At 43.3% G+C, this 23,524-nt stretch overlaps 1 long non-coding RNA gene across 2 annotated transcripts in view; it reads right to left on the reverse strand.

Moving 5' to 3' along the window:
* Positions 1 to 17,924, reverse strand: part of LOC143835652 (uncharacterized) — a 29,101-nt gene extending 11,177 nt beyond the window's left edge. The window contains exon 1 of one of the 2 annotated variants that reach the window (XR_013230299.1): positions 17,763 to 17,924. This is a non-coding gene — a long non-coding RNA (uncharacterized LOC143835652). Of the gene's footprint in view, positions 1 to 3,659; positions 3,899 to 17,762 lie in introns of those variants that run through there. The other variant, XR_013230298.1, reaches the window with a different exon arrangement.
* Between the last annotated feature and the right edge of the window lie 5,600 nt (positions 17,925 to 23,524).

The following is a 23,524-nucleotide window of genomic DNA, read 5'->3' on the forward strand; positions in this document are numbered from 1 at the left end:
AAAAAAACTGTAATGTGTACTCATAAGACTGATTTCCAGGACACATTATGGATAAAATTTCTCAGCAGAGCTGGGAACAGAGTTAATATGTACATCCTGACAAATCATGCTCCTTTGTCATCTTCCTTTCTTCAGATGTATATTGGGAGTTTCTTTAGGAGAAGGTCTGTAGTAACTTCCAAAAACCTTCTCTGCAAGACACTTTCCAAGCTTTTCCCACAATGCAATCCAGCCTTTCAGTCTCCTCCAGTAATGCAAGAGAATGTGCTCTAGCAGGCACTTTCAGCTCATATAGGGAAACAATAAGGCCCAAAGGACCTGTCCCACACTCGACTTGATATAGCTGATTATATACTATGGCTCAAGAAAATAGGGGAGTTCCATTGCACATACACTGGCATTCTTTGCAGACAACTCATAGCACTTTTTGCTGAATAAACTATTAATATAAAAGACAATTCACCACATCTTGTAGGTTTTTGCATCAGTCAACCCTTTGATTCAATGAAATCTTTTCTGAAGCCTCACTAGTATTTTGTGGTACACTGGTTTCAATTCTGCTGCCTTGATATTTAGCTTGTCTGAATCAGAGGTGGTTATATCAAGGCTATGTATTCTGAACAGTCTCATCCTCCATTGGTTCAAAAGTTCTAGTGGTCTATGTAGATACTTAGCATTCCTCATGTCAGAGTTCACAAGACAAGGAAAATGGATACACTTCAGCACATCCCAAAGTACATGTTATTTTATGTTTCATAAGATTATAAGGATCAAATGAAACTAGGTAGAGCATGAGCACATGTTAGGGAACAAGTTTGTCTCAGAGAAATCATGCTTGGGTTCTGTAGAACCCAATATTATCTTTTCTACATTCAATTTCGATGGATGGTATGCAAAAAGTGCTCTCCATTTTGGGGCTACAAAATATCCACCTTTATTTTCAAAGATTTTCTCTGAGAACACAGGAAACATGCAAGAAGCTAATTGCCTAGATATCTCAGAAGACCAAAACACTATAGGGAGCTGTTTCTCAACAAATAGTAATTGGGACTCCTACATACAAACAAGTGGAAAGCTTTGCACAGTTGTCATAATGTTTCTATTTCTTTTGTCTAGTATAACTAGCAGGGAGTTGGGATGGGAGGGTGAAATGACGCTACATTGATGCCACAACCTCATTTCCAAAGAATGCCATAGCACATCACACCAGCAACATGACATCGCTTCTAGCTATTTACTGATAGTAATATTGTGGAGCCATTTTAAAAAGAAACTTTTATCGTGCTGGACTTCAGTATGGCAGCATCAGGATGGAGACCTCTTCTCCCTACTTCTGTCCCTATTCATACAGGATCCAGTACTTTTCAATATTTTTTATCAATGGTCTGGGCAAGGGAGTAGGGGTACTCGTCATTAAATTTGCAGATGACATCAAATTCGGAGTAGTAGTGAACATTCCAGAAGCTATAGAGTTCAGTGAGATCTGAACATGCTGGGAAAGTGGACAAATGAGAACAAGATGCAAATCAGTAAGGAGAAGTATAGAGTTCTGTATCTGGGTCACAAAAATAAGAAGCATGTATACTGGAGGGAGATACACTTCTGGGTAACAGTGTGTGTAAATGACAAGAATGATCTGGGGCCTGGGGACCAAGCCCTATGAGGAAAGCCTGGGAATGTTCAGCCTGGAGAAAAAAAGAATGAGAGGGGACATGATTGCTCTCTTTAAGTATTTGAAAGGTTGTCAGTTAGAGGAGGGCAAGGAAAGGTTCCTGTGGGCAGCAGAGGAGAGGACCCACAGTAATGGGTTTAAACTACATGGAGAACAATATTGGCTAGATAACAGGGGGGAAAACTAGCAACAAATGGATTCACACCCACCCTGATCACACCGCTGCTACATGTCTGTTGTGCCTGACCTATCCCTAGGCCCCGACCCATTTATCCTGGCATGAAGCCAGGAGGAGACCAGGGTCCTTGTCTTCGGGGGAGGCTGGGTGATGAGTTCAACATCAGATTCTCAAATTAAAAACTGTTCCATTCTGGAATTCCAAGTATAGTCCATGTACATCAGTGTTCTTCAGGTTACATGTGTGCAGAATCCTTTTTGCTATTTGAAATTGCCTTGTTCTATAGGATGAGGTAATAAAGGTCTTGATGCAGCACGAATGAAAATCCCATGGCATTCTTTTGTAAACATTCTGAAGTCTCCAGAGCAAAATTAAAGAGTACCACTCACAATCTCTTTTGGTACACTATGCTCACAAATATAGATCTCAGTGTTTGATTACTGATTTACTTATAATGCCCTCAAACAAACATACTTCTAGTATCGTTTGAATAGTTATAGGCCAGAACAAGGTTGTTTTTCCATTTAAATTTAAGTAAATCTATTCCCATCTTGCAGTAGCCTTTCTATAATTTTATTTTGCAATACTTGTTCTTTTTGGTTGTTATTTCTGAAGGCTTGCCAATAGTTACATCACTACATATTCAAAGTAAATTATCATTGCAGCTCTATGCACAGTTCCACCTAAAATAAGTCTATGGAAGAAAAAGGAATTAGAAGAGACACTGTTGAATCCAGTGATACCTCTAAGATCGACAAAGTTTAATTCTCAGTATACAGTATTTGCTGGCGTATAAGACTACTTTTCCCCCCTGAAAAACATGCCACCAAGTGGGGGGGTCGTCCTATTCGCCGGGAGCACTTCAGTACTGTAATGTAATGTAACAAACTCTATATTTAGAGTGGAAATGTTGGGAGGTCGTCTTATACGCCCAGTCGTCTTATACGCCGGCAAATAGTAAGTATGCACACTTCTTTAGATGCGCACAAAAGCTTACATCTATAACTAACTTTGTTGGTCTTAAAGATGCCAGTGGAATCAAACTTTGTACTATTGCTTCAGACCAGCACAGCTACCCACCTGAATGTTAGGCAATGTAGGCCTTGCCATTATCTTGAATTTTTCTTTCAGGCAGTTCAGTTCCCAAATGACTTTCATATAAGGTAGCCTGTACTTTTCCCCAGGTCTTGCAGCACTGGAATAGCATTATTATTTCTTTTTAAAAGGATGATTAAATGCATAATTTCAGTAACCTCAGAAATGTTCTGTAATTTCTATTCTTCTGTTTTGCTATTCCTGTAAAATTTGGTGGTTGTCGTTATATCAGAGTTTCCAAAATCTATAATCTGTACTAACTGTTTGAAATCCCTTGAATTTTAGTTAAGACTGGCATATGCAATAAGATATGTACGGACATCAGCTTCCTCAACATTTTCTTCCTCCCCTTTTCCCATCTATAAATTTAGTACAGCATAAGACAATTGTTAAATCTTTACCTAGTGCAGCCTTTCTCAATCTTTTTACCATTAAGAGTCACCTGAAACTTTCTTCAGGCTTCAAGTAACCCCAGAAGTGATGTCATCTGGCCACACCTCCCTGCCATGCCCCTGGAAGTCACATGTCACCAGAAGTGACATCACCTGGACATTCCCACTGGGTATAACATCATGCTCTGTCACCTCTCTGCCCCCCCTGAAATGGATCAGCAGCTTACTCCACTGGGCTGGGAACAGATCTTGGGCAGGCATTCACAACTCTGTCTCCCCTGCCACCCCCACAATGCAGTTATGTTAAAATGAGAGTACTTACCTCTCGGCACTCCAGTTGCTACCATGTGTGATGGGCCACGGCCAGCAAGGGTTTTTATGCCCAAGGCCCCTCCCATTTTCACCCTCTCCAGCCCCATCATTGGCCCTTTAAAGAGGGGGTGATGGGTTGACATAACCATATACAGTCATACCACCTGAAAAAATATATTAAAAATTCATTAACTCCCACCCTATCAGCAAAATCTTTCAAAGGCATCAAGAAGTCTCAGGGTTTTACAAAACTCCTGTAGATAAAGCCTGACCTAGTATGTAGTAGTAGTAGTAGTAGTAGTTGCTGTTGTTGTTGTTCGATTTATTACCCACCACTCTTGGCAGCTACCCACCCAGCTCATGGTTGGTTACATACAAAATTCAATAGAATAATACAATCCCCAATTAAACCCCCCATTAAAACCCTGTAAATTTGCAAAAATATAAAACCGTATGGCGGAAACAATAATCCATCTTAACAACCCCCACTAACAGCCAGGGCGGCTAGGCAAGGGGTGTGACAATCAGCCACGTCAATAGATGGACCATCGTGGGAGCAAATAGTTGATACTTCCATGACATTAGTAGCTAGGATTCTTGGACATTCATTATTTCTTTTTTTTTTTAGAGTGTTGCTCCCAATGTAACATTTTAATCATAGCTTTGCCAAGGAATAAAATATCACTACTAGGCCAAAGAAACACATGCTTACCGGCAGCTTCTTATTTTTAACAGAAGTTCCGACTGTGGACCATTATACCTTTTAATCTGCCTCACTAGTTTTCTGCTGGTGATCCTCAGGATGGTTTATTGCCATCTAACACACCCATGGAACACTTTGCTACCTCCTGTAATTACAGCAGAAGCTGCTGAATTCAATTCCACACATGCTTTAGAGGCAACATATCCTCTTTGGGATTCTCATTCAGTAAATAAAGGCAGGGATTGGAACAATGAAAGTTTACCTTTAAGTAATTCCATATATCAGAAAGAGATCCAGACACACATAGAGAGAAGTGTTTGACACAAGCCAGAAGAATTCTTGTAAGAAATAAGGCCCATATTTTGTGCTGGACTGATATACTGATATTTGCAGTTGCACAGATACAACAAAAAGATAAAAAGGGAATTCATCTGAAAAGACACTGTGTTATCATGGTCCTGATTGATTCAATGTTTGTTGGATCAACATACTGGTAAATGAAAGATTCATGAGTGAAATATTTGCTATGTTAACTTCTTTTTAAAAAAACAAACAACACTGTTTGCTCACTGTATGCTCAGGAAAGAAGGCCAACCCTTTCCCCCTGGATCCTTTTTTTAAATTAATTGTTATGTATATAGTTTTCATCTTGAAACTAGCTATACGAGTTGACAATGGAAGCAATTTAAAATTTCCTTCTAAAGATCCAACTATACAACCCACATTGGGTGGTGTTGATCAGTACTTACCATGCCTATAGTTGATTGTGAAAATGCATCAACACACATATACCTCAGTTTTAATCAGATGTTAGTGAGCAGATAAAAGGCGGGTTTGTAAAGAGCACCCAATCCAATTGCATACATTGTTTGGTCATATAAGACAATGCAATGAAAATTAAGCGCATGAGCTGTTGTCTCCCAGTATCATAAATACTACAATGCAGATACATCAGGTTCATCAACCTTAATGTCCCATAGCCACAACAGAGCCTCCTGCAGGGGCTACCCTCCAGATGGGCAAAAATAAAACTACCCATAGAATCATATAGTTGGAAGGTACCTCCAGGGTCATCTAGTCCAACCCCCTGCAAAATGCAGAAAATTCACAACTACTTGCCACCCACAGTGACCCCAATTCCATGCCCAGATTATCCCCCCCCCCCAAAAAAAAAGCAGAATCCCTGGTCAGTCTGGTCTGGAGGAAATTCGCCTTCTGATCCTAAAGTGGAGATCAGCATTTCCCTGGCCATGCAAGAAAGGGCCACAAAAGCCAAGGTCAGGCACAATCCCTTCTGCCCACTCACTTACAATCTGCCTAAGTTCATAGAATCAGCATTTTGGTCAGATGGCCATCTAGCCTCTGCTTAAAAACTTCCAAAAAAGGAAAACCCACCACCTTCCAAGGATTCCTGTTCCATTGGGGAACCACTCAGGAACTTCTTCCAGATATTAAAACAAAGATTCTTTTGAACTGATTTCAACCCACTGGTTCAGACCCAGCCCTCTGGGGCAACACAAAACAACTCTTCTCCATTCTCTATATGGCAACCCTTCAAGTACTTGAAGATGGCTATCATATCACCTTTTCATCGTCTTCTCTCCAGGCTAAACAAGCCAAGCTCCCTCAATCTTTCCTCATACGTCTTGGTCTCCAAACCCCTTACCATCTTTGTAGCCCTCCTCTGGACATGCTCCAGTTTGTCTCCATATACATATCTTCTCTGTAGCTGTCCCACTCTGTGCAGCATGGCCTGCCTGAGGAGGTCAGAGAGGCTCTCGTGTGCCTGGCATTTTATATCCTGTGTTAAAAGAAATTTTCAGGAGAGCATTTTTGTACATAGGACTATATTGAAACAAACAGATCCAGGAAAAGGCATCATGTTTCTATTGATGTAATACAATGTTCTGAATAGTTTAACAAGTCATACTTATTCTTAGACGACAGTTCAGTCTGAAATTTCTACAATTCCTAGTCCTGTTATATTGCTCATTAGATCCTTTTGATTGCATTAACTTACATTGTGTCATCTGCTTTCAGTCTCAGTGATAGGCAAGCAGAATTTGGCAGGTGTTGCTTGTCATGTTATAAGGCTGGAGAACTTGGGAATTCCATCGTCTACACCAGCGGTCCCCAACCTGTGGGCCGCGGACCACATGTGGTCCTTCAACTAATTGGAGGTGGGCCCCGAAGGACGCCTTCTCCCCCCCCCTGGCCCTTTACTTCATCCCCCCCAGCCCTTTACAACACACTTCATTGTTGTGGCATGTCTGTATCTTATTTTGAAGGGATGCTTAAACATTACCATAGCAATCAGAGAGCGTTAGGGCAGTGGTTGAGAGTAGAGGAGTAAACTACCCCCCCCACCGGGCCTCAGTAAAAGGCGTTGAGTGGTCCCCGGTGATAAAAAGGTTGGGGACCACTGCTCTACACCAGTGATTCCCAAAGTGGGCGCCACCGCCCTCTGGTGGGTGCTGCAGCGATCCAGGGGGGCGGCAATGGGCCACAGGTGCATTTGGGGGCGATGAATAACTATTAAAATTAAAAAAAATAATTTCCAGGGGGCTGAGTAATATTTTTTCTGGAAAGGGGGCGGTAGGCCAGATAAGTTTGGGAACCACTGCTCTACACAAACTGGTCAAGATACAAAGTTCTAATGTTGGGATGTTGGCCAATTTGGCAGTAATGGAAGCTAAGCTTGCCAACCTCCAGGTGGCACCTGGAGATCTTTAGCTATTACAATTGACCTCCAGACAACAGCTTCTTTGGAGGGTAGACTTTATAGCATTATACCCTTTTGAAGTCTCTCCCCTCTCCAGACTTCACTCATAAAATCTCCACATATTACCCAACCCAGAGCTGGCAACTCTAAGCCCTTTTAATGTGGAGTACAGCTGCTACATGAACTCAAAGGAACAGTTAGTGAAGGATTTCGTAGGCCTCCTTCTTCTCTTATGCATGGTCCTGTGGGATACTGTGTATTTTGCCATCTGGCTGAGTAAGAGATGTACGTCTCCCTTGAAAGGGGAAGATGCAGTTTGAGGATTAGTCTCAAGAGCTTTTCAAAGCAGAAGTGGTTCCAAAGTGTTTGTGTGTCTGCTACTCCACTTACATGTTCTCTTTACAAGCCTGTCAGTAGTCTCCAAGCACTTTTCAGAAGAATCATAGAATCATAGAGTTGGAAGGGGCCATACAGGCCATCTAGTCCAACCCCCTGCTCAACACAGGATTAGCCCTAAGCATCCTAAAGCATCCAAGAAAAGTGTGTATCCAACCTTTGCTTGAAGACTTCCAGTGAGGGGGAGCTCACCACCTCCTTAGGCAGCCTATTCCACTGCTGAACTACTCTGACTGTGAAAAACTTTTTCCTGATATCTAGCCTATATCATTGTACTTGAAGTTTAAACCCATTACTGCGTGTCCTCTCCTCTGCAGCCAGCAGAAACAGCATCCTGCCCTCCTCCAAGTGACAACCTTTCAAATATTTAAAGAGGGCTATCATGTCCCCTCTCAACCTCCTTTTCTCCAGGCTGAACATTCCCAAGTCCCTCAACCTATCTTCATAGGGCTTGGTCCCTTGGCCCCAGATCATCTTCGTCGCTCTCCTCTGTACCCTTTCAATTTTATCGATGTCCTTCTTGAAGTGAGGCCTCCAGAACTGCACACAGTACTCCAGGTGTGGTCTGACCAGTGCCGTATACAATGGGACTATGATATCTTGTGATTTTGATGTGATGCCTCTGTTGATACAGCCCAAAATGGCATTTGCCTTTTTTACCGCTGCATCACACTGCCTGCTCATGTTTAGTTTACAATCCACAAGTACCCCAAGGTCTCGTTCACACACAGTGCTACCTAGAAGCGTATCCCCCATCCAGTAGGCATGCTTTTCATTTTTCTGACCCACATGCAGAACTTTACACTTATCTTTATTAAATTGCATCTTGTTCTCATTTGCCCATTTTTCCATTGTGTTCAGATCTCGTTGAACTCTGTCTCTATCTTCCGGAGTATTTGCTAGTCCTCCCAATTTGGTGTCATCTGCAAACTTGATGAGTAGTCCCTCCACCCCCTCATCTAGATCATTAATAAATATGTTAAAAAGTACCGGGCCGAGCACCGAACCCTGAGGTACCCCGCTACTCACCTCTCTCCAGTCTGATGAAACACCATTGACAACAACTCTTTGAGTGCGGTTCTCTAACCAATTCCCTATCCACCTAACGATCTGAAAATCCAGATTGCAGTCCTTCAACTTATCCATCAGAACATCATGGGGAACCTTGTCAAAAGCTTTACTAAAATCCAAGTAAATGACATCAACCAAATTTCCCCGATCCAGCAAACCTGTTACTTGGTCAAAAAAGGAAACTAGGTTGGTCTGGCAGGACCTGTTGGAGACAAATCCATGCTGACTTCCTTGGATCACCAAATTGTCCTCCAGATGTTTGCAGATCGCTCCCTTTAATATCTGCTCCATTATCTTCCCCACAACAGAGGTCAGACTCACTGGTCTGTAGTTTCCCGGGTCATCCTTCCTCCCTTTTTTGAAGATCGGAATAACGTTTGCTCTTTTCCAGTCCTCCGGGACATCTCCAGTCCTTAAAGAGGTTCCGAAGATGATGGACAAGGGCTGTGCAAGTTCTCTGGAAAGTTCTTTGAGTACTCTCGGGTGCATTTCATCTGGACCAGGGGATTTGAACTCATCCAGTGCAGCTAAATGCCTCTCGACAACCTCTCTATTGTTAACCTGCCACCCAGACACTATCCTTTGGCTACAGCCATCTCTAGATGTGCCTAAACACTTTGACCTGTGGGAAAAAAACAGATGTAAAATAGGCACTAAGCCTTTCTGCTTTCTCTGCATCTTTCGTTAGAGTTTGTCCATCTGCACCCAACAGCGGGCCTATTGCCTCCTTTACTTTACGTTTGCTCCTCACGTAACTGAAAAATCTTTTCTTGTTACAATGGGCTTCCCTGGCCAATCTTAGCTCACTCTCAGCTTTGGCCTTTCTGATGATTGATCTACAGTGCCTAGTAACCTGTAGGTACTCTTCTTTAGAGCTCTGTCCTTCCCTCCATTTCCTGAACATTTTCCTTTTCTTTCTTAGTTCCTCTTGAAGTTCTCTGTTCATCCAAATAGGTTTCTTAGAGCTCCTGCAGTGTTTTCGTATTTCTGGAATAGTCATTGATTGAGCATGCAATAGCTCTTGTTTGAGTAGCGCCCACCCTTCACATGCTCCCTTCCCTTCCAGCATTCTCGTCCATGGTATGACACTCATCATGTCTCTGAGTTTATTAAAGTTTGCCCTACGAAAATCCAACATCTGCGTCTGGCTACAAGCTTCCTTGGCTCTCCATCTTAAAAGGAATTCTATGAGGACATGGTCACTTCCCCCTAGGGTCCCCACCTCCTTCACCTCATCCACCAACTCTTGCCTGTTGGTCAGTATTAAGTCCAGTATGGCTGAACCTCTTGTGGGTTCATCTACCATTTGATAAATGAAATTGTCAGCCAGGCAGGTCAGAAACTTGCATGACTGAGGACGCTTCGCAGAGTTTGTTTCCCAGCACACATCTGGGAAATTGAAGTCACCCATGATGACAAGGTCCTGCCGTTTGGATATTTTCTCAAGCTGCTCACAAAGTGCAGCATCCACATCCTCTCATTGGTCAGGCGGTCGGTAGCAGACACCAACCACCACACTGTTTGTTTTCCCCTCGCTTATTTTCACCCAGATGCTTTCCACTGTAGATATGCTCTCCTTCACTAGAATTTCCTGACAGGTAAGCCCTTTCCTCACATACAGTGCCACTCCTCCACCTCTTCGATCTATTCTGTTTTTTCTGAACAGTTCATATCCATCCACCATTACATTCCAGTCATGAGAATCATTCCACCAAGTTTCTGTGATGCCTACTAGATCATACCTTTCCATCAGCATGAGAAGTTCCAGCTCTTCCTTTTTATTGCCCATGCTTTGGGCGTTAGTATAAAGACATCTGAATCCTTTTACTTTTGGTTCCCTATGAGCTGGCCTTGCCGGTTGGGCTGCCTCCGATCGTTTTCCTTCCATACACTCCCTATGTTGATCGTCTCCTTCCCCTAGTGGCTTTAGTTTAAAGCTCTCCTGATGAATCTCCCCAGGTTCCTGCCAAACACATTCTTCCCCAGTTTCGATAAGTGCAGTCCATCAGGTGCTAGTAGGCCTTCCTCAAGAAAGCCTATCCCATGATCCCAGAAACCAAATCTCTCCTGCCGGCACCAACAACGCAGCCAGTGATTCACCTCCATTATCTTCCTCTCCCGACGCATTCCTCTTCCCTTGACAGGCAAGATTGAAGAGAATACCACTTGTGCCCCCATTTGCTTGAGCTTCCTCCCCAGATCTTGATAGTCTTTTTTAATAGGAGCGATGGTATTCAGGGACATGTCATTCGTTCCCACATGGACCATCACAAATGGGTAGCAATCCGTAGATTTGAGGAGTTTGGGCAGCCTTTCTGAAACATCTTTAATTTTCGCCCCTGGCAAGCAAGAAGGTGTCCTTCCCATCCAGAACTTCCAAAGGAAAAGGAAAAATAACTTATCCACACTGTCTCCTGAAAACCCTGGCCTAATGCTTAATATCAGTTGGCTCACTAGTATCAGGACCTGCCCCCAATATCAACTTTAGAGTCAAAGGTTATCCCAGAAGCAGAAACCTGAGTTCTTCTTAACCTGAACTGGATATGCTTTTTTATTACACCTGCATCAGGTTAGCCAAAGTGTACCTCTGGCCTTATGTAGTGTATATGCCAAATGTGTAACTCTTAAGGTTACAAGAAATCTAAATCAACTGTTATCTGAAGCTGTTACATGTATTGTGGGATTTCAAGTACAAATATCAACTGCTTGACATGGCCATTGTCCATTTAGTGTAGCACAAAAAACATCTCATGATTATCTGTACATTTGTACACTGATCCTCTCCTGCAGTGTCAACAGAGCAAGTTACACCACATGAAGATCTGTTCTTGTCCATCCCTGATCTTGTATCCAGGTGCCTTGACCACAGTCAGTATGATCAGTGTAATTTTAAACAAGAGTAACAGGTCAGGCCTGGAGGAGGCCATGTAACTCTGTCCCACGCCCCCCTTCTACTGGGCCTGCCTCCTGTCATGTTTCCATCTTGTAAGTGCTTGTCAGCTTTGCTCTTGCTTATGTTCTCAGCCAGTCTGCAATTACAGGCTAATAGAGATCTGTCCTGGTTCATTCATTCACTGCCTCCTGTGTAAAGAAATGTTTCTTTGCACTCCATCTGTGCTTGGTCATTTGTTGGCCTCAGTGCCTGTTCTTAAGTATCTGAGCCTCTCATTTCTACCAGGAGGTTCTGGAGTCCATTTTCTTCCTGTCCTTCAACATCCCACTTGCCCTGCTCATGTCCTCTTGCAAAAAGAAAGAAGGAAAAAGCCCCCTTCTTTGTTAATGAACACAGGCCTCATATTCTTAACCTCAAAGGAGCTTTATCAACCTCTTCTCCTTCGGCTTAAATGCCACTGTAATATTGTCAGGCTAATCGACAGTAATTCACCTCACCGCCCTTACTTAGGAGGCTAATAGCAGAAATGTCATTCTGCATTTATGAAAGGCCTTCCATCCAGAAGACCTTCAAAGAGCCTTGCAGCTACGAGTATGTACAAGATAATGCAAGTGCTTAGGCATGTCAGGGTGTCTGGGTGCATTAGGAGAGCGGTGCTGGAATGGCCCAGCACAGAGGCTCAGCTCTGCAATATCCAAAAGTAATCACAATAGGGCAGCCATTAAAGCCAGTGTAGTATATAGTGGGTAGACTGGGATCTCAGAGGCCTATGGCTGAATCCCCAGTCTGAAATGGAAGCTTGCTGAGTGATTGACCCTGGTTCAGTCACACAATCTCAGCCTATCTTCACAGGATTGTTGTGAGGATAAAATGGAGAAGAGAACGATTTGAGTTCCCATTGGGGAGAATACAGTGAAGCTATGAGATGAATTTGTGTGGATGTTCCCCAAAAAAACCATCCTCCACTTTGGATTCCAAACTGGAGCTGTTTTTACCTACATGTTTTTACCCTCATTGGTTCTGGCCCCGTATGGCTTTGGTTTATCCTCCCATTTCCACATGCATTTTTGTGCCTTTAGTTTTATCTAGCTTTTTTATAAAATGACTTTTATCGACATTTTTTCCCGAAAGCCAATTTTGAGTCAGCTTTTTCCTCATACATAATGTTTGTGTTAGTTTTCTTTGTCTCACTCCCACCCACCTGCAGCTCATTTTTCAATTACTGAATTTTTGTCATTGTTAGACCACTCCCTCTCTACCCCTCAACCCTGAAGGTTTCTCTTTTAAAAGGCCTTGAAATAGTAAAGGCAGTGTAAGCTGGTTTTTGAATTCCAAGACTTTCCCCTTGCATCTCCATGACCTTTTCCACACCAGGAATTTGGCTCTACTCACCACTCATTCAGTTGCATGGCAGATTCCTGGTTCCACATGATGTCGCATGGTTCTGTCATACCATCCCAGGGCTGTCTGAGGTATGGCCCAACTTAGGCCCTCATTTGCCCCATGGCTGGAGATCCATGTTCCCTTTTTTGTTCTGGGCATCAACAGGGCCTACACTGTGCTTGGACCATCCGGAAGGGGGGGGGATATTTCAAAGGCCCACGCTGCCCTGCAGTGTGGCAGAACCTTGCTGCCTTGGCTGTCATTCGGGAACACATATCTGGGGCAGACAAGGTGCAGCAGGCCAAATGCTTCCCTGTGCAGGACCGAGGAGTGATGGGGCAACATATCCTGGCTCAAACCCCAGATGGCAGCCTGGCACAGAACCTCCTGGGTGGTATAGGTCCATGAAAGACATTAGAAACTTTTAAAAAATGAATGCTGGGAATTCAGAGAACCTGCTTAAACTATCTTTAGAACACTATATCAATATATTACTGTTATTATGTTATTACTGTTATCACCTGTTACCATATGTCATCTGTATCATTTCCTGTTCCCTGTAAACTGCCCTGAGCCTTCGGGGAGGGCGGTATATAAATATAATAATAAATATAATATAATAATTAATAAATATTGACATTTTAGGGCATTTTAAGTGGGTCTTTCAAGCCACTGTTGGCAACATTAATAACTGAATATTCCCTTGAAAATCCTCATTATTTAAGGCATATGCAGAAGAAAATAAACTGACTTCACAAATGTGAAAATGTACATGGAAGACACACGTGGAAGAACCATGCCCAAATTGACCTAAGTATTGGAATATTTGGGTAATATTCCCTTAATTATCAGAGTGCCCAAAGGCTAAACTACAGCAGAAGCCATGTGCTCCCTTGTGTGCATGCAACAAGGAAACAGCAAACAAATAAGCAGGCCAAGCATCCTAATATGCCTATGTTATTGCAGAAAATCCATTTCTAGATAGTGTAGTAGAGAGATATAGTGGGCTATGCAGGGATGCATCCTGCTCTCATGTTGCCAATACTGAGAAGAGATCAGTGGGATCAGGGGCAATAAAAGGAGGAAGAAAGTTTGATCCCTAAGATTATCAGTCTATACATCAAAGAGATAGCCAAAAAGTAGACACAGAGAAGATGCTAGTGTCTTGACCTATCTATCTCTTAAACTCTCACATAGCCCCCTCTGAAGTCTAAGGCTAAGAGACATCACAAAATATCCTCCTCTTCTGACATGTGCATCAACTGCCAAGATCAAGAAGAGGAAGTCAAGCATGCAGAAATGGTCTGGATCAAAATCTCCACTTAGAAACAACCCATAATTCTAAAATGCAAACTTTTTCTTGCTCAGATGATTTTCTTAAGGACAAGCATTATAAAAATCTCAAAGTATTTTCACAGCAGTTTACATATGATATGATAGCTACTGTTGCTGTCCTCTGTTCTGCAGTGGACCAAACAGTGAAAAAAAGGGTCCATAATCCTCCATGGTTGGTCCTAGAAGTAGATGCCAAACAACTACTACCACTGTGTATCAAAAAAAACTTTCAAGAGAATTTGTGCTGTTCTGGTAGGTTATCTCAGTTACTAATAACTGCATAACTAGCTTTAGATTAAACACCTACCCTAGCTCAGAGAGCTTCAGCAAATTCCAAGCAATAACATCAACACTACTCTCTAAAACAGTTGGTTGTGTTACCACACGGTCTCAGAGCTGAGCGGAAACTGACAGTACTGCTCTTAAGCTGTTGACAGTCTATGTCAGGGGTAGTCAAACTGCAGCCCTCCAGATGTCCATGGACTACAATGTCCATGCGAATGTTGGCAGGGGCTCATGGGAATTGTAGTCCATGGACATCTGGAGGGCCACAGTTTGACTACCCCTGGTCTATGTCTAAGAAAATGTGCATGAGAGTGAATTTTAAATCATTTTGGCTTCTGCATATTTCCTTTCGCTCTCTTAGCAAAACACACATGCAGAAGATGCTAACTGAATCTACAAGAACCACCAGATAAACTGGAGCCTAGATAAATCTGATGAGAAAACTTTATTTGGTGCCCTCTTTATATGAAGAAGAAGAAGAAGAAGAAGAAGAAGAAGAAGAAGAAGAAGAAGAAGAAGAAGAAGAAGAAGAAGAAGAAGAAGAAGAAGAAGAAGAAGAAGAAGAAGAGTTGGTTCTTATATGCCACTTTTCTCTACCCGAAGGAGGCTCAAAGCAGCTTACAGTCGCCTTCCCTTTCCTCTCCCCACAACAGACATCCTGTGATGTAGGAATTTGGCTCTACTATCAGAGCTGAGAGAGCCCTGATATCACTGCTCGGTCAGAACAGCTTTATCAGTGCTGTGGTGAGCCCAAGGTCACCCAGCCGGCTGCATATGGAGGAGGAGGAGCAGGGAATCAAACCCGGCTTGCCAGATTAGAAGTCTGCACTCTTAACCACTACACCAAACTGGCTCCCAGGAAGAAGAAGAGCATCTCAGAGGATTAATGCAATAAGGATCATAATGGCCTTTTCCCACACCAAAAGGACAGGCCTAAGCAGGTCTACTTGGAAGTAAGTAATGTTTTAGTTAATGGGATTGCACTAGTAGACTGTAGACACACCAGTGCATAGATAGGATTCAGGGATGTTGCTCTGGGCGAACTCTGCATGCTCCATTTTAGCCTTTGTCCCAAGCACAGAGGAAGCTGACTGAAACCTGATCCTGGCTTGGGGGGCGGGCAGGGAGAACGCAAGCATCTACATACCTATGTGATTTAAAGTGTTCTATTACTTTATAATTTTAAATGCAAATAAAATTCTTTTTTATTATGAAACCTGCTGGGGAAGGAGAGGCTGCCTGATTGGCACAAGGGTCAGCCAACTGGAATTATGCACAGCCCCAGTTTGATCAGGCGAAGGAGTTGCCAAACTGTGCTATGCAAATCTGACTTGGGGGGTGGCAGATTTCCGGCCTTAGAAAAAACGTGCTCTATATACCCCAGCTCTAATGCATATGCTTGCATCATGCTCCCTGTGCATACAAACTAAGATTACCAACTGCCTATCCTGGGGTTTCTTGATGGCCCTGGAAGGGTTCCCTAAACAGATGGGAGTTAATTAATTTTTAAAATATATTTTTAAAATTTGTTAAACATTTATTGGGTGATATAACCATATATGGTCATGTTAATACCCAAATGTCCAATGATGTGCCTGGAGGGGTGGGAAGGGGAGGGGCCCCAGGTGGGCATGTACCCAGCTATGCTTCCCAGCGATATTCTGTACCATTGTGCCACTCCTGGGGTTTCTCAAAGCCTAACAGTTAAAAAGGTGAGAAAGGCTGGCCTAGAGGGAAACTATCCTGTCCCTTTAATGTGAGGAAATGAGGTGAAAGGTTTCATGACACAAAGGTAGATCACATCACTCGGTAAATAGCATTCCACTAAGTTTCTATTAAAAGGACAGGGCTACCCCCCCCCCCAAGACAGTTAGCCACCTTAATACCAACTCATGCAATGATCACAAACACATCTATTTCACTGCATGTAGATGTAATGGGAAGGAGCCTGCCAACAATCACGGCTTCCTTTCATGTACTCTTGTGAAATTGTGCTTTTTTAGGTTTTGCTTCCTGATTCCAAGGGGTGGGTGGGGTGCAAGCAGTTTTTTGAAAGGAAAAAAAAAACCCCACAGAGAAGTGATAACTATGTTTGAAATTAGTCTTGTGTAAAGTGGCCCCCAGGCTCCACTGTGCTTCTGACTCAAGCTTGCTTATTTAGGATATTACTTCTGCTTTGTATCCTGTGCTAATTTCTTGTCTTGTGCCTTGTAGTCAATGTGTGCTGACTGCTAGCTGATCTGTGAACTACCGCAGCAGATTCTGCAACTGTGTAGCCGATAGCTTCACTAGCACACTTGTGAACACATGCGACAACATGTCATGACACCCTAAACAAGGAAATGGTTTTACCTATAGGTTTTTCCACATCCTTTCTGAAACACTTTGCATAGAGTTGTTCAACAGACCTTCAACACATTGATTCTCTGTACTGAATAAATGTTGATAGTTTCCATATTGCATGTTACGGTCTAAAAATAAAGTGCACTGTGAAATGCCATAACAGTTTTTGCAAGGCAGGGCTCCAAGGGGCTTCTGAATTGCACGGCAATCAGAAATCCAAGCGATAACAGCATTCCGCCCTACTGGCCCTACCTAAAGAGAGCAACTGTGTCTGCTTCATAACTGCTTGACATGTAGACAGATTCAGGTGGGTAGCCATTTTCATCTGAAGCAGCAGGACAAAATTTGAGTCCCTTGGCACCTTAAAGACCAACACAATTTTATTTAAGGTGTGAGCTTTCATGTGCATGCACACTTCATCTAATGAGAGCTTACACCCTGAGTAGAATTTTGCTGTCTTAAAGGTGCCACTGGACTCAAACCTTGTGCTGCTGTGTATGATCCTAGGTATAGACATATAGATGACCAAAATGCTTTCTGCACGATGCTGAGAGTACTTTCTTTTTCATTATGACATACATCTTCTAGGGGAGGTTATAGCTCCGTGGCAGAGCATTTAGTTTGCAGTTAAATGGTTGCTTGTTCTATCCCAAGGAATTCCAATTAAAGAAACTTGGCAGCACAGTACCAGCTAGACTGGACAAGACACTCCTTGGAAGTAACTGAGGATGATACTTAACAAATTTGGCAAGGTTGTTATAGGAGAAAATGGTTTCTGAATCCCCAAATCTCCTTTGCCATGTCAGATTTACTCCAGCCAAACTCCAAGACTAGAACCTTATTCTCATGCAGGGCCAAATTGCGTGATGTCTCCTAACCACAACTGCAGGATAGTAAATTACACTATTTCTCCCATCCACACTCGGCCTCCCCATCTTGCCTTTTCTTCTTCTCACTTGCGGCTCAGTCCTTCCCCACTCACCACTGCACTGGCCGAGCTGCATTTCAATGGGTCTGCAAAAGGAAGTCAGCCGAAGAGCCTCTGGATCCTGCCGGCATCCCCTCCCCAAATCCTTAAAAGATTCCAGCCCTAGGATGTCAGTAGGGGCTGGGCTTAGAGGCAGGCTCGGCAGGGAAAGGAGGCCAGTCCTGGGGGGGGGGAGGGCAGAAAGAGCCCAGCCAGGGAGCCAGCCTGCCTCCAGTCGCCTGCCGCCTCTGCCCAGGAGAGGGAAAGGTCAGCGGGAGGGAGTGCCTGGCCCTCAGCCCCTTTCCTCCAGCGAGCCCAAGCTGCACCGCCTGAGCTGCTCCAGCTGCGCCACTTTGGCAGCCAGGAAAGGGGAGCAAGCAGCGAGGGTGGGACAATGCTCAAGAGACTTTTGTGTGTTTCCCCTTCCATATGGTCTTATCCCTGGCTGCCTTCTGCTTGTTCACCTCTGGGAAGCATGAAAGAGAGTGGTAAATCCACTTTCCTGGATTTACCACATCATGCTTTAAAAATGGCCGCATCCTGAAACAGCCTCGGGAGGTTGGCGACGTCATTTGGAGGGGCCCCAATAAGCCTCCAAAATTCAGAGACTGTGTCGCCAAATATTCCTTGTGCAGAAGTTACTTAAAAGTTAGGTTAGCTGGGAAGGACTGGAGAAAGGCAGAGAACTGAAGAGGAAAGTGGAAGTTGTGAAGTACAGAACAAAATATGAGTCCAGTCATACCTTTAAGACCAACAAAGTTTTATTCTAAGCATCTCCTTTCATGTGCAGGTACACTTATTCAGGTACATTGAAACAGAAGTCACCAACAATTACATGTAGGTAGTGGGTGAAGAGGGTGTTGCCAGGAAGGGCTAATTAGAGTCAAGATGAATAAGTAAATAAGCAATAAATATAGCTAAGGTTCAATTTAGGCAATTGGTAAGACCCGTAAATAGCAGTCTCCTAGTCTGTTTGCCTCATGTAGAGAACTGAAGGGCATTGTTGGCATTTAATGGCATATACAATGTTAGAAGATGGAAAAGAGCAAGAGTTCAAAAGCACCTTAAAGACTAACAAAATGTGTCGAAGGGTATAGAAGGCTTTTGTGAGTCACTGTTCACTTCTGAAGAAATGTTGACACGGGCAGACTAACATAACTCCATCTTAATGCTAGAAGATGAGCAAATGAATGAGCCTGAGATGGGATTATTGATGCTGTTAGGTCCAGTGATTGTATTGTCTGACTGTATGTGGCAGCACAGTTGGCAAGCTGGGTTTATTGCAAGCTTTGGTCTCGGTGTCCATGTTCAAATAAGGTGTCATAATAATGTAGATTAGGCATTGCTTAAGATGGGGGGGCTGTCTGTAGCCAAGAAAAGGTTCTCTCCCCCCTTTCATCATTACTTTTAAAAGAGAACTGTCATTATCCAGTAGGGGTTGTAATTCACTGATGTGTTGAACTGTTTTGAGCTGAGAGCTGTAGGTGACCATTAGTGGTGTTCTGTTATTGTCTCTTTTGGGTCTATCTTCCAACAGGTTTTCTCTGTCCATCTATCATCTATCAATGTATTTATTTTAGCTATTATGGGATTTATATTCTGCTCTACCTTTGGAGCCCAGGGTGAAGACCATTCTAGTTCTGTTTCTCTGCTTCTTGACTTCATCAGGTGGATATTTTAGTTCCAAAAAGATTTGCGGTAGATCCCTCAGGAGAGAATCTCTGTCTGTAGGATTGGAACAGATACAGATGTACCATAAACTGTGTCTGTATGGCCCATTATGCACGGAGTGGAAGGTCCGCATTCGGGGTGGAATAGCGGCAGCTAAAATCACCAATTATGCACGCTGCAGGCGGCAACCGGGCGCAGAGTCAGCGTATGCCGCCGAAAAAGCCGCGTTAGCGAGATGCGGAAGAAAGTGGAGCTTCTCGGGACCAGGGTGCAACCAGAAGTGGCTCCGGAGTAGCCACATGCATAATTGGATACTCTGGATTTTGCCACCGTTGCATTCCATCCCATGCATAAGCGGTTTCCTTCGCTTCTTCCTCCTCCGCGTTCTCCATGTCGCTGTTTCAGCAGCAGTGCATAATAGGCCTATGGAAAGTTTGGTATGTTTAAGATGGTAGCAGGAGACATGTAGGTATGTTTGTCAATCAGTAGGTTTCCAGTATAAGGTGGTGTCTATGTGTCCATTGTGGTATTGTCAGAAATCATGTTCTTTATGACTGTTCAAAGATTATATATTACTCAGAAAGTCTGTGGTATTGTGTGCACATCTAGAAGCATTGATGGCTTAGAACACAGTCCATGTATCCAGATACCCACACTGTGATAATGCCTATTCCTGAGACAATGGAGCATCCTTGGTTGATAAGTTTATGTATTTTGAGTAGAAGATAAAAGGTACCTGGTCAAGGTTCCTGTGGGGTGTCTGAAGTTTTTTGTTCCTGAATGTTCAGGTGCAGCTCCCCTATAACCTTGTACCAGCTGTGAAGAAGTATCCCCTCCCCCTGCCTACTTTGGAGGTTTGAAACGAGCAAAACCTTCACTCTTTTTAAAGTCCCCCCCTCCCCGACAGAGAACTGGCAGGAAGGGTGGGAAGTCCGTTCAATTACTTTCCAGGCTTACCTCAACCTACCTTCATACAAATGCTAATCGGTCTAGACACTGGGATGATCAAGATCTCCCCCTCCCTCCTTCCCAAGCAGGGAACAGAGATTCAGAGGAGACCCAGCCTGACCTGTTCAGTGATTGGGGAAAAGATAAAACTCAGGGGAGCAAGGAGGAAGGTCTCTTTGGTACTGAGTCCATCAGAGCAGACAGAATTCTTAACTGAGCTCTGGAGGAGATAGCCATTACCATGTGCTAGCTTACACAGCTGGAGGAAGTTACAATGAAATGGAAACTCAAGTTGAGATCTATAACATTCTAAGCTAGAGAACCTTTCCTATATTTTAACATCTGATAGGGCATGTATAGAGAGAGGAACAGAGAAACTGTGTTTTACCTATTTCTTTGGAATTCCTTGCTCAGTCTGGTGTGTATTAAAAAGACATTTGTGAACATTTTAAAATAAATAATGTATATGTTTTGATGCTGGCAGTGGTACTCTACCATATAGCCTTCCAGTATCCTGGACACACTATTTAAAAAGGAATGCTAGGGAAAGCCATTCCCTAGCTATTCCTCCAGGAGTGCACAAGGCAGTACATGGTCCCCATGATGACCAGGCACTGGGCAATGGGAAGCACAGAGGCAAGGGCTCAGAATTTGGAAAGGCAGCTGGGAATCCTGACCTTCCCAATTCTTCCCAAAGGTTAGGTGGCGGCAGTAGTCACCCAAGAGAGAAAGAAAAACCTCTCCAGATATTGGGGGAAAGCTTAGAAGGTGGGACATGGCCTGCAAGTTAGGGTAGGCCTATTCTACCTCACCACCCCTTGTGGCCTCCAGCCAATGTGGCACTAGATTGTAACAGCAGATTTAAAGCAAGCAAGAACCTTGGCTTGAAGTGTGAAGAACGTCGCACAGAAAATGTTCTCTGCAAGGACATAGTTCTAGGTTCAACCCAAGCTGAAATCTACAGGGATCTCTTTTTCTTGGCAGAGAGATGTAGTGATGGGGAAAGCATCCCTTGCTGATTTGTTGTTTTTAACAGGCAGTGATCAAGCCAGGGAGCCTTTCCCTTTATTACATTTCTTCTGTTTCGAAACACAGAGTGTCTGTTTTCATAGAAGTGCTGTTGGCAATACACGATGAAAGCCTCAAGCAGGGAAGTGGCTGATTAACTGGGGACTCCAAGGCACTAGTCTTAACATGCAAGTCCATTTTTACTTCAGCCTAGAAGGCACTGAGACCTTTTTGTGTCAATTGCTCCTTGTGTTGACCGTTTAACACTTCACCAAATGTCACCTCTATGATAGCAGCAATAACAGCCCTCTAAACTGACAAGCCACAAGGACAGAGGAAATAATTCAAAAAGAAAGGGATGATCTGGTGTCACTCTTAAGGCCAGAAATCTCATGAACAGAACTCTAGAGATATTATTTCACCCAAAACAGCAGCCAAAGGTATGAGTTGGGGCCACAGTGCAAGAAAGAAGATGTAAACTCTTTCCCTTTACATCATTGTCCAAGTCCAAAATTGTTCTCTGTAATTTGTTTTGAGCCTGCTAGAGGGGAGAACACCCTCCCCAAATATAGCAGCCTGCAGGTGGCCATTTTCTGTTAGGGAATTGGTATAGAGATGAAGAGTTGATTCTCATTCTCCTCTAGGGCCACAGCCTCAGCCATCTCTTTCTTCTTTTTCTTAAGGACAAGTAATATTTCTGAAGATCCAAGCATGAAACTCCACCTTCATGTGTAGCTTGGCTCTCACACCATCTGGGATGAGTCTTAATATGTTTTCTTTGGTACAGGGTACACCCACATTTCATCACTTAACCCGTGTGCAGCAATAGTTAGAACACATCTTTCATGGGAGTCCTGAGAGAAATGTGGGTAGCAGGTACTCTATAAATCCAGACTTTTATTACAGCTGCCATTTGGTGGGTCTCTCACTTCCCAAAGGCCAGAGAGGTTTGGGAGAGCTGATAGGTGTGACTCACACATAGCTTCTTATTCCTGGAACATTTTATGAGTTCCAGGCTTCTCACTAGCCCCTCATAAAAGCAAACGAGGTCTCTGCTCACTTTTAACCAAAGCTGTGAAACTCCCAGCCTGCCAGCTATTTATTTGGCCCACAGGACTTAGTCATCTTCCACTAATTGTCTGCTGGGGGGGGGGGAACCAAAGGTTTCTAGCCCTCATGATGATAAGAATATCTTTAAAAGGTGAAACTGTTTTTTAAAGTTTTCATGACCCTGCTAATCACTTAAGCCATTCAGCTAAAATGGTGACACCCAGTATATATTTTGTGTAAATGGTGTAAAAGTTAACAATCTGTAGAAAATTTCAAGAACAGATTTAGGAAAGCTTAATGCTTTTTTTAGTCCTTCTTGAATTGATATGCGAATACAAAATCCTAATAAAGACACTCCGTAGTTTGATGCTATCCATGCAGGAGAGGAACTGCCAGCTTTTCAAGAGGCCGCTGTATCAGAGTCCTTTAACATATACATATTAGCCATTGTAATGTCTATCCTGATAAGAGGAGCATCCAGTCAATACTGGCTATAATTTGCACTGAGAAGAAGAGTTGTTTTTTCACTACCAGAAAGAGTCTCAAATAAGTTTAAAATCACCTTTCCTTCCTCTCCCCTCAACCATGGGGGTGAGTCAGAGAACTCTGACAGAACTGCTAGGTGAGAACAGCTCTAACAGGACTAGCCCAAGGTTACCCATCCAGCTACATGTGGAGGAGTGCGGAATCAAATTACCCTGAGCCAAAAGTGAAAATGATGGATTTGTAGCTATGGAAGATCACAACCGTATAGCTACCTAGAACAACTATGGTATGCGAATGTGGCTGGAGGGGTGGAGTTGGGGGAAGGTTGTATTTTTGTATTTTGTATTTTTCCACCATCTTGTTTGAATCTGTATTAGCTGTATTTTAATGGGTTGGTAACTGCGTAAGCTTTTATATGCTTACTGTTTTATGGTTTGATTATGAGCTGCCTCGAACTGGTACCTCCGGGAGAGGCGGGGTATAAATCTCAGAATAAATAAATTAATATAATAAATAAACAAATGAATATATAAATAAGCCCAGTTCTCCAAGTTAAAGGCTGCTGCTCTTAACCACTACACCAAGCTGGCTGGAAGTCTACAGAAGTTTAAGGA

The sequence above is a fragment of the Paroedura picta genome, chromosome 4, assembly GCF_049243985.1.
Source record: "Paroedura picta isolate Pp20150507F chromosome 4, Ppicta_v3.0, whole genome shotgun sequence".
NCBI lineage: Eukaryota > Metazoa > Chordata > Lepidosauria > Squamata > Gekkonidae > Paroedura > Paroedura picta.